The sequence below is a fragment of the Leptodactylus fuscus genome, chromosome 6 (genome assembly GCF_031893055.1).
Source record: "Leptodactylus fuscus isolate aLepFus1 chromosome 6, aLepFus1.hap2, whole genome shotgun sequence".
NCBI lineage: Eukaryota > Metazoa > Chordata > Amphibia > Anura > Leptodactylidae > Leptodactylus > Leptodactylus fuscus.
Genome location: NC_134270.1, coordinates 145,354,469 through 145,366,233, shown reverse-complemented (window position 1 = coordinate 145,366,233; position 11,765 = coordinate 145,354,469). Strand labels below are relative to the sequence as shown.

The following is an 11,765-nucleotide window of genomic DNA, read 5'->3' as shown; positions in this document are numbered from 1 at the left end:
GCCTTATGAGGCCATATAGTTACCCATTTGAAGACTGAGGATGTGGCAGAAGCCTTATGAAGCCATACAGTGACCTAGTGGCAGAGTGTGGAGATTAAAGCTGCCTTATGAGGACAGAAAGTAACGCAGTGGCATAGTGTGCAGTTGTAAGTAGCCTAATGAGGCCAAACAGTGACCCAGTAGCAGAGTGTTGAGGTTGCAACAGCATGAGGCCATACAGTGACCCAGTGGCAGCATGTGGAGATTGCAACAGCCTTATGAGGCTATACAGTGACCAAGACGCAGAGGGAGGAGTTGGGAGAATCCTTATGAGGCCATGCAGTGACCCAGTGGCAGAGTGTGAAGGTTGCAGCAGCATGAGGAGTCCATACATTGACACAGTGGCATTGTGTGGAGATTGCAAAAGCAAGATCAGGCCATACTGTGACAAGGTGGCAGATTGTGCATGTTGCAGCAGCCTTATTAATCCATTCAATTACCCAGTGGCAGAAATAAGGCAGCAGTAGAGTAAGGGAGGTAAACAGCGACACAGTGGCAAAATGTGGAAATTGCATCAGCTTTATGAGGCCATATACCTAGTGGCAGAGTGTACAGGTTGCTGTGGCCTTATGAGGCCATACAGTGACCCAGTGGCAGAGAGTGGAAGTGGCAACAGCCTTATAAGGCCACAAAGTTACCCATTTGCAGACTGAGGATGTGGCAGAAGCCTTATGAGGCCATACAGTGACCCAGTGGCAGAGCATTGAAATGGCAGTAGCCTTAAGAGGCCATAGAGTTACCCAGTTTTAGAGTGAGGATATGACAGAAGCTATATGAAGCCATACAGTGATCCACTGGCAGAGATGGGAGATTTCAGCATCCTTATGAGGTCATACATTAACCCAGTAGCTGAGTGTGGAAAATGCAGCTGTGTAAGAAGGTCATATATTGACCCAGTGGCAGAGTGTGCAAGCTGCAGCAGATTTATGAGGCCATACAAAGACCAAGAAGAAGAATGTGGAGGTTACAGCAGCCTGAAGCCTTACAGTGACCCATTGGCAGAGTAGGATGGCAGTAGTAGCGTGAAAAAGCCATACAGTGACCCAGCGGCAGAATGCTTAAAATGCAGCAGACTTATGAATCCATAAAGTAACCCAGTGGCAGATTTTGGAGATTGCTATTGCATTATGAGGCTTATACACTGACCTATTGGCAGATATATGGAGATGACAGAGTACGGAGGTTAAAGTAGCGTAAGGAGGCCACATAGTGACCCAATGGCAGAGTGTGGAGGTGGAAGCAGCTATATGAAGCCATACAGTGACCCAGTGGAATGGCAGAATGTGGAGTGGGCAGTAGCCTTTTGAGCTCATAGAGATAAACAGTTGTAGAGTGAGTATGTGGCAGAAACCTTATGAGGCCAAAAAGTGACCCAGTGACAGAGCGGGGAGATTGCAGCATCCTTATGAAGCCATACAGTGACTCAGAGGCAGAGTGTGAAGATTGCAGCAGTGTGAGGAGGCCATACATTGACCCAGTGGCATAGTGTGAAGGTTGAAGCAGTTTTTTTGAGGCCATACAGTGACCCAGCGGCAGAATGTTTATATTGTAACCGCCTTATGAAGCCTTACAGTAACCCTGTGGCAGAGTGTGGAGATTGCTGTAGCCTTATGAGGCTGAACATTGACCCAGTGGCAGAGTGTGCAGGCTGCAGTAGCATGAGGAGGCCATACAGTGACCCAGTGACAGAGTGTGGAGTTGTCAGTAGCCTTATGAGGCTAAACATTGACTCAGGGGCAGAGTGTGGAGCTTGTGAAATGTAGAAAACAGGGCACTCACCGGCCACGGGATACATAAAACATTCGTTTTTATTTCATCCTCTTTAAAAAAAGGGTCAAACCTTGACCATCGGGGTACAGAAGACAGAATGATGCAAAGAAACAAACAGCGACGATCGTTTCGTGCTTAGTGCACTTCGTCAGGCTTGTGGAGCTTGCAATAGCGCAAGGAGGCCAAATAGTGACTCAGTTGTAAAGTGTGGAGATTGAAACATTAGTATGAGGCCATACATCGACACAGTGGCATAGTGTGGATTTGGCAGTAGCCTTATGAGGCTAAACATTGACCCAGTGGCAGAGTGTGGAGGTTGCAGCAGCATAAGTAGGCCATACAGTGACTCAGTGGAAGATTGTGAATGTTATAGCAGCCTTATGAGGCCAAAAATTTACCCAGTGGCAGAAAGAGAAGGCAGGAGTAGAGGGAGGAGGGTGAGCAGTGACAGAGTGGCAGAATGTGGAGATTGCAACAGACTTATGAGGCCATACACCTAGTGGCAGAATGTGGAAGTTGCTATTGCCTTACGAGGCTATACATTGACCCAGTGGCAGAGCATGGAGTTAACGGCAACCTTATGAGGCCATACAGTTTTCCATTTGCAGAGTGAGGATGTGGCAGAAACCTTATGAAGCCACACATTGACCCAGTGGCAGAGTGGGGGAAATGCAGCAGTGTGAGGAGGTTGAAGCAGCCTAATAAGTCCATACAGTGACCCAGTGGGAGAGTTTGGAAGTTGCAGTAGCCCTATGAGGCCATACAGTGACCCAGTAGCAGAGCATGGAAGTTGCAGCTGCCTGAAGCCATACAGTGATCCAGTGGCAGAGTGCAGTGGCAGCAGAAGTGTGAAGAGGCCATACAGTGACAGAATGTTTAGATTGCAGCCATACACTGACCCAGTGGCAGAGTGTGGAGTTTGCAGTAACTTTATGAGGCCATACAGTGACTTAGCGGCAGATTGTTTATGTTGCAGCAGCCTTATTAGTCTATTCAATTACCCAGTGGCAGAAAGAAAGCAGCAGTAAAGTGAGGAGGTTAAACAGTGACACAGTAGTAGAATTTGGAGATTGCATCAGCCTTATAAGGCCATACACCTAGGGGCAGAGTGTAGAGATTGCTGTGCCCTTATGAGGCCATACATATAGGAAGATTCTGCTATGCACACTTGTTAGGATATGATGCAAAAAAATGTTTTTATTGAAGCAGTGAAAAATACATTACAGTTGATACACCATGGACATAAGGCATAGAACTGGTATGTAGGCAAAACTAGATCTAAGGATAACGTTTCAGTGTTATGACCTTCGTCAGACGCGATCTAGTAGGGGTAACCCAGAAAGTGTAGTCCACACAAGCAATTTTGATAAACCAATGTATTTAGGAAAAGTCTTATATCCACATAAACTAGCAGTATAGATAGGATCCTTGTTATGAGACAGCCCCTTTAAGCTACATCCACATGAGACGTGCCCACTACTGAATTTGAGCGGTGGATTTTTCTGAGTTTAACTTACAGGGGTGAGCAGTGGGTAACCTCTGCACCCCTGCAAGTTACACCCCTGATGATCATATAGATTTGTCTGTTTATCTGTGCAGCCAATACAGACAGAAATACCCCCTGCTCCATATTTTACAGAGGGTTTCTACGGCCCAGACACCGATCTGTAAAAACTATGGTGCTATAGAAATAAATAGGTTCATATACTATCTGCAATTACAGATCTATACTGAAAAAAAATATGGTTGAGTGCATAATGATAGAAAGATGATAAAACTTTAAGTTTTTGCTTTTATTTTATAATTTTGTTAATTTTGGTGTAAGAGCAGGTCAAGCTGAATTACACAAAGTGCATATCATGCTAAGCAAGTGTTGAAATCCATTGTGTCTGAATAAATCATGTAAATAAACCGTAATTCACATGGAGCAGAGTCTGGCTTCTGAAAACAAAAGTAAATTTGCAACTCATTACCATGAAATACTCCAGAAGACTCATAACAGGTAAGTACAATAGAACAACATGAAGCATGAATGTTTGGAAACCTTTTTTTGTCCTCTTAACATAATAATGTTCTATTTGACATGAGGTTTTTTTTTTTTATTCTGTCACATTGTCAAGGAACAGTGAGGGGTTGGGATGCAACAAAATGTTGCCTTTGGCTATAGAAAAGGTGAATTACTGAAGGTGGATGGCCTTATGTGCTATGGTAGTTTATTAGCATTTTTATTCACATTGTTTCCAGTGTGGGAACGCTCAGTCTGACTCAGATACTAGAGCAAGAGAAGACTTTACACAATGTCATATTATTCTAAATCAATATATCAATAAGATATGCTCTGGCCACATGTGCAAACTTTCCTTTGTGTATTATCCAAGATCCGTGGTTTCATATCACAGCAGAACCACACTTCTATGCTTCTATGCTCACTTCTATGCTTTATAGCACCTGAGACCTATACCAGCAGATCGGTAGGGTTTTGAAGACTATGAAGTGACCTCCCCCTCCAGCTGTATTACATCTAAACTCCCCCAAACTCACAACTAGAAGCCATGAGGATTTCTTAATGCCAAAAGAGAAAAAGGGGCAAAAGTGGATTTCAGTGCAGGCTTTCACACAAAGGATTATTTCCAAATTCCAATGGCAAGGATACAAAAAATATAAAATAAAACCTAACCTTTATTGATGATCATATAAAAACCCATGTAAATATTAAAAAGATAAGGCCAGATTGATGTTAGGTTTATCCTTGCAGACCAAATGTAGGGAAAGAGAAGATTTTCTTCATTACATACAGCTAATCCCTAAGTCTAGGGATAGTTCTTGTCTATACATACAGAAAACTCCCTGTATACTAATGTTACAAAAAGACCTATAAAACAGTGATAACCTTTGTTACACTGATCCACACTTGTTCACTTTTTGTTATGCAAGGTCCGGTATTTCAGGGATAACAATGTAAATAAAGGTCAGTGTTACACAAAAGTGCGATTTGTTTACACCACAACAGGATAATTAGTGGATCAGATACAATATGAAAGCAAGCTGACACTTAGTTGTTACAGTATTGTGCTCTGCCACAGTTTCCACTAAAAAACGTAGTCTCTGCTGTAGGCTATAATAGTGCCTGTATAATACTATAATTGGCCCATTCAAGGAGTATAGCACATATTATACGAAAGAGCAATACTGGGGATGAGTGAGTAATAACTCCCCCCCCCACACACACACACACACACACACTTATTTTGTTGGGGAAGGATAACTACACAGATGCCTTCAATAAGCAGTAAATGCCCGACAGTCTGCTCAATCCTTCCATACCAAAATACATCCCAGTACGGGCCAACACTAAGTCCCCATTCCTCTCAACGCATTTCACTGAGCCCAAAACTAAAGCCCAGTTCATCAGGAGTGTGATATGAAAAAATAAGTTAAAAATACAATAACTAAGTCAGGTATATATCAAATACATAAGTGCCCTTCAGTATTGGTGAAGGGCAATCTTATTACAGGGCAATACTACTAATAAAAACCAATGTTTTTCTTTAAAAAGATAAAATTGAGCTCATCATTGTAAATTAGTCTAATTAATTAAATTTTATAACCATATACTTCTATGTAATGTAACTAAAATGATAGGTTTGAAGGACTAAAAGTACTAGAAGCTGATGTTTTTATAACAAGAGTTCTTTCATATATATATGTATACACATTTTAGCAGCTGATAACTCAATTATTTGTTCTTTCTTTACAGACTGAGCCCATTAAACTGAGTTTGAGAACACGCAATAACAAGACAATAGAATGATATTTGTAAATTCTTTTACATGTTGAAAATTATTCAAATTATAATAAACCCCAAATTTACAATTATTTAAGGTGTGTATACATTTTTTTTGGGACACCCTGTATATATATATATATATATATATATATATATATATATATATATATATATATATATGTACATAGTTAATGGGTTACTAGTTTGTTTAAAAATCCAAAACATTTCCCTTTTCCTTAGTTTTTCAAACCGATTAGACGTGTAGAAAGGGATTTGTTCAATTGGAATAACATGAAAATGTTTAAAATTACAATGATACACTTCAGATGCGTTCTTGGATAGACTGTGTTTCTGGTATCCTTTGGAGACATTAAATCTGTGGTCATTGATCCTGCTTCTTAATGATATCGTAGTTCGCCCTACATATTGTAAACCGCAGTCACATGTGATAAGATATACTACAAAATCTGTCTCACAAGAAAAATATTGTTTGATTGGATACATTTTCCCTGTACTGTTACTTTTAAAACATAAGGTATTGTGACAAATGAACAGACAACATTTACACCGTATTTTGCCACATCTGTATACGCCTTTTCTGGTTCCGCCAGTATCAGTTGATAATGGACGAAGAGTATTTGTTTTTTTGGGCGTCTGGAGTTTACTAGGAGCCAGGATGTTTTTTATCGTCCTGGCTGTACGGAATGTAATGGCTGGTTCTTTTGGTAAAATTTTGCTAGAACTGGATCATTCCGGAGTATGCACCAATGTTGTTTTAAGATATCTTTTATCACTCCGTGGGATCTATTATAAATTGTAAAGAAGTTCATTTGCCAACATTCTTGGTTTTCTTTTTGGCTTTTATTTGTGGGTCTGAGGGCCAAGCATTCTGCTTGGGTCAAATTTTATGCCCTAATTTAGGCTTCTCTAATGATTTCACAGGGGGTATCTTTTCACCAAAAACCTTTTACTCATAACTTTACTCTGATCCTCAAAATCTTTCTTTATGAACAGTTTCTTCTCAGTCGTTTGAACTGAGAAAAAGGAACATTGGACTTAAAATTTAGGATAATGATCGCTATAGAAATCAAGTAGGCTATTCCCATCCACTTTTTTGAAAGAAGTCTTGGTAGTGATTCTATTGTTATGTGAACTAAGAACTAGATCTAAATATTCGAGCTGTGACTTTGAATTACTACTTGTAAATGAGAGTCCTCAGTTATTTGTATTCAAGTGAATAGTAAATTCAGACAAGGCCTCAGGGGTGTTTTTCCACCCCCCACTACCTCTTGTGTCACCCCCTCTACCTCATAGATTGTAAGCTCTTGCGAGCAGGGCCCTCAGTCCCATTGTGTGAAATGACTTTCTTTGTAATGTATCTTTCTGTCTGTATTTGAACCCTACAAATTGTACAGCGCGGCGGAATATGTTGGCGCTATATAAATACAATTTATTATTATTATTATTATTATTATTATTATTATTATATGAAAAGTAGGTTGTCTATTTAACCTACATAGAATACAATGTTTTCTATCCATTTATGTTTGGAGTAATTAAAATCCTTTTCAAATTTGTCCTTTTAAATATTTGCAAAGCTTGGCACAAATTTCATGCCCATCGCGGTCCCTCTGCATTGTTGGTAAAGATCATTTTCAAAAGAAAACACATTTGTGCTCTTAAATAAACAGGATTGACAGAATTGTCAAAAATTACACATGGCAAGTATTTAAAAGCCCAGACAGCCATGGGACAAAGCAATGTGACAATTATCGGAACCCATAGATGATAGACAATTTGCTGGGAAGCCTCTTAGATGTGCTGAGACATCATTTCATGTACAGAACCAGCAAACGAGGGGTTAAGTGTATTCACTTCGGCTATAATAGGGTTAGTTAAATAAGAATAGAAGTTTCATTCATTGGACAACAAGTGACAGAAACCTGATGGAAATTAATTAACACCTTGTCCACTTCTAGCCAGGGCGACCAATCACTGCGATGCTCCGCCCCAAAAATTCACTATACCTGTCCCAGAATGTCTCCAACAGTCAGTAGAACATTGAACATCTGTTTGTAAGACAGACGTCTCTGCTCACCTGGACTGAAGGACCACAGAGGAATCATCATGAGCTACAAATCTGAAAGTAAGTCTTTGGCTTTATGTATCTTACTATGATGATTAAAGGGACACTCCGTAATCTGTCACTCTGATCTGTAAGGGAGATTTTTGTTTTTGGGTGATTTTTTTTTTTTTTGCACTTTATCTGTTATTCTGCAAATTATCTAAGCTAAGCATTGGCGATCATCTGCTTGATGCACAGTGTGAGCAAAACCACACAATGAAAAAACTCCACCTTAAGTATTATAAGGGAGCCTATAACATGGATGACCTCCATAGTGCAGAGAGGGGGTGATAATGGGTTTTTGGGACTGTTGTGCTGGACGATGTGCTTGTACTGTCTGTCCACATGTGTTTTTTTTCCCTAAACTTTGCCTTATTGTATCTCTTGGACTGTACATTATATGTGGACATTTTGACTGTTGTGCTGTATAGAAAGATGTATGCATTTTATTCTGCTTATTATATGTCCAGTTTTATACTTTAATGTGGTTTGTCCTACAAATTACAATGTATTTTTCTTATTTTCTTTTCCTTCCTTACTGTACATACTGGATCATTCTCCCCATTTACATGCTTGTCCTCATGATCAGGGGTCCCCCTGCCATTACACACTTATTCCATGTCCTATGGATAGGCAAAACCTTATGTTCCTTTATTAATGTATTGCTGACATTTGTGATGTGATCTGTTGTCAATCTAATGTATATGACTCTCTACTCTCCCTTTTGGTCTGATTTGGCCGATAGTATCTATCCATATCCACCCTTTTATTACAAGGGTCCCTAATGTCCCCACAATACCTGTGTGTTGTCTGTTACAGAGTGTATGTTTAGCATAGAATAGATATTTTCTTTTATAAGAGCTGAACAACTATTTTTGTACATTTTTTTAAATCTCTATATTTTTAGAAATTTTATATAACCAATATTTATAATTTATATATACTAAGAGCTATTGGAAATCTAATACTAACCAGACCTATTTATCCTGCAACATGAAATAAAATATTGCATGGTTCATTTCTTTTATATACTTGTAGAAATAGATTTTATATGTCCAAACTGGGCAAATTATTTAAGTTACTATCACTATTTGGTATGGGGGAGGGGGTGCTGTAAATGAGGAAAGGTCAGAAGAGGAATATGCTAATAATAGGGAAGGTGAAAAGATCTCTTCTCAGGGTGCGCAAACAATGTTACTGACTACTTGCATGCAAAGACCACTTATGTGTACACATAGCCCCATACACTCCCAGGAGGCAGCCATTTTGAGGGATGCATTCAACTACTGCAGTGTTCACACCTCTCAGGTGTTTTTATTTTTTTAATTTTTTTTTATAATTGTTCTGGTTAACATTTTTTTATAGAAATATATTAATATGTATTTTTTTTTTAAATTATGGTTATCTATATATTACAATTGTAATGCTCTATATTTTTATATTATTTTTTATAATTGTTATGGTCTATATTTTTACATAATTTTATATAAATCTATATATTTATTTATATATATTTATAATGGTATATACATATATATAATATTAGTTTTTTATTTTTCCACCCTAAACTGACCCGTCATGTGCAGCACCAAGTAATAACCTTTCCTAATACATATATTATTATTTAGATGATATTACACATAAACATCAGAAATGCTATTATATATAGATTTGTACCATTGTTTGTGACCTCCCCTTGTTTTGCATTACAGAACCAGTCAGGAAGGAGGAGGATCAGACTGAAGGAGAAAGCAGCAAAATTCCCTTAGAAAGAGAAGAAAGCAGTAATGGACAATCACCACCTGCCACAAGGAGGCGCAGAGGAAATCTGCCCAAAGAGGCTGTGAAAGTTCTTCATGACTGGCTAAGTCACCATATGCTCAATGCCTATCCTACTGAAGAAGAAAAAGGAATTTTTGTACAACAAACTGGACTCACATTGTTGCAGGTAAAATTCTAAAAGTTTTTGTCCTATAACACTTACCATATATTGCGGGCCGCGCTATATCTCAGGTCACACACACACCTTACAGAATTCCAACACTGACCACTAAAAATACATTGTGTATACACTTATTTGTGCTGTCATATAGCAGTTCTGAGTCTTCCTATCAGAAGCCACTTGTTTAGGATGAGGGCTTGTTTTCTGGAGGGATTTCCCTCTCTTTACCTGTTGGCAGTAAAGGCCATGTTCACATTTTATAATGGTGTGGCAGGAAGCCGATATTTCTACAGAAAATTATTGATCCAAAAGGTTTTGTCACATGATTGTGTTCTTTGCTAATGGTAGGTGATGTTGTGCAGAGGGCGACCTGTTGTACTAATCTTTCCCCAGTGGGGTGGCTAAAAGCGGGGTCGTCTGAACCCTTCTAAAACATACATACTATATAATACATAGATCTTAGCCATAACGAAACAGGCAAATCTAGAGAAAAAAAAAGCAGCGTCATTTTGGTTTATTTATTTCTTTTACTGTTTCCATATGCTTCTATGGAGAGCAGGTAAAAAGTGAATACAAACACAACCCCTAAATAGCTCCACTCCTGTCATCAGCCTGTATCTGGTATTGCAGATTGGCCTCATTACAGTGAATGGAGCTGTGCTGCAATACCAGACAAAACCTAAGGGTAAGAGTGGTGCAATGTGTGTGGGAGTGGGGATGAATTTTAATCTGGCAACTATTTTACGGCATGAATAGTTTTTTTGACAGTTGAAAAAATATAATATTGCTTGGACATGTAATAATTTGACTGATTTCTTTTCTCTCTTCGTCTGTAGATTAACAACTGGTTTATCAATGCTCGTCGAAGGATCTTGCCAGACATGCTTCGTGCAGCTGGAATAGACCCTGATCAATGCAGAAATTTGCAAAGGGGAAACATGACCCCTCAGTCTTCTAATACTGATCCAAGTACATTGGAAAACACTACAAGCAACCCCACGCAGAACTCCTCAATACCACAAGTGGAGCAGACAACCTTTTTAAGTATGTTGATTGTTCTCACTTTACCACCAAGCACAGTACCTCTGATCTACACATTCCCACATCAACTTGTTTTTTTTAGAATTGTTCTGGTTAATATTTTTATACATTTTTTTTTTTTTTAGAATTGTTATGGTCCCTATTTATCTATCTATCTATCTATCTATCTATCTATCTATCTATCTTATAATTGTTATGATCTATATTTTTAATATATATTTTCATAATTATTGCTGTTTATATTTATTGTTATTACTATTATTATTAGTTTTTTATTTTTTCCTCCCTTATCTAACCCATCATGTGCAGCACTTAGTAATAACCTTTCCTAATATATATATATATATATATATATATATATATATATATATATATATTATTATTCAGAGAATATTACACATAAACATCATAAATGCTATTATATGTGGATTTGTACCATTGTTTGACTCCCCTTGTCTTGTATTACAGAATCGGTCAAGAAGGAGGAGGATCAGACCGATCATTTAAGTAATGAATCTGAAAGAGAAAGCACAAGCAATAATTCAGATGGAGGAGAGAGTAGCAAGAATAGTCAACCTACTGGACAAAGAAAGAGAAAATCTGAAGCAAAATCAGAAAGCAGCACAAATGTTTTAGAAGAAGAAGAAGAAAGAAGTAATGGACAATCACCACCTGCCAAAAGGAGGCGCAGAGGAAATCTGCCCAAAGAGGCTGTGAAAGTTCTTCGTGACTGGCTAAGTCACCACATGCTCAATCCTTATCCTACAAACGAAGAAAAAGACATATTGGAACAAATAACTGGACTCACATTGTTACAGGTAAAATTCTAAAAGTTTTTGTCCTATAACACTTACCATAAATTGCGGGCCGCGCTATATCTCAGGTCACACACACACCTTACAGAATTCCAACACTGACCACTAGAAATACATAGTGTATACACTTATTTGTGCTGTCATATAGCAGTTCTGAGTCTTCCTATCAGAAGCCACTTGTTTAGGATGAGGGCTTGTTTTCTGGAGGGATTTCCCTCTCTTTAGCTGTTGGCAGTAAAGGCCATG

The 11,765-nt window shown here is 38.5% G+C and overlaps 1 long non-coding RNA gene across 1 annotated transcript in view; it reads left to right on the top strand.

Annotated features, from left to right (window-relative positions):
* The first annotated feature begins 208 nt into the window (after window positions 1-208).
* The window catches only part of LOC142208785 (uncharacterized), a 176,942-nt gene continuing 165,385 nt past the window's right edge, over window positions 209-11,765 (top strand). Inside the window, exon 1 of the long non-coding RNA XR_012716910.1 lies at window positions 209-237. This is a non-coding gene — a long non-coding RNA (uncharacterized LOC142208785). The remainder of the gene's footprint in view (window positions 238-11,765) is intronic.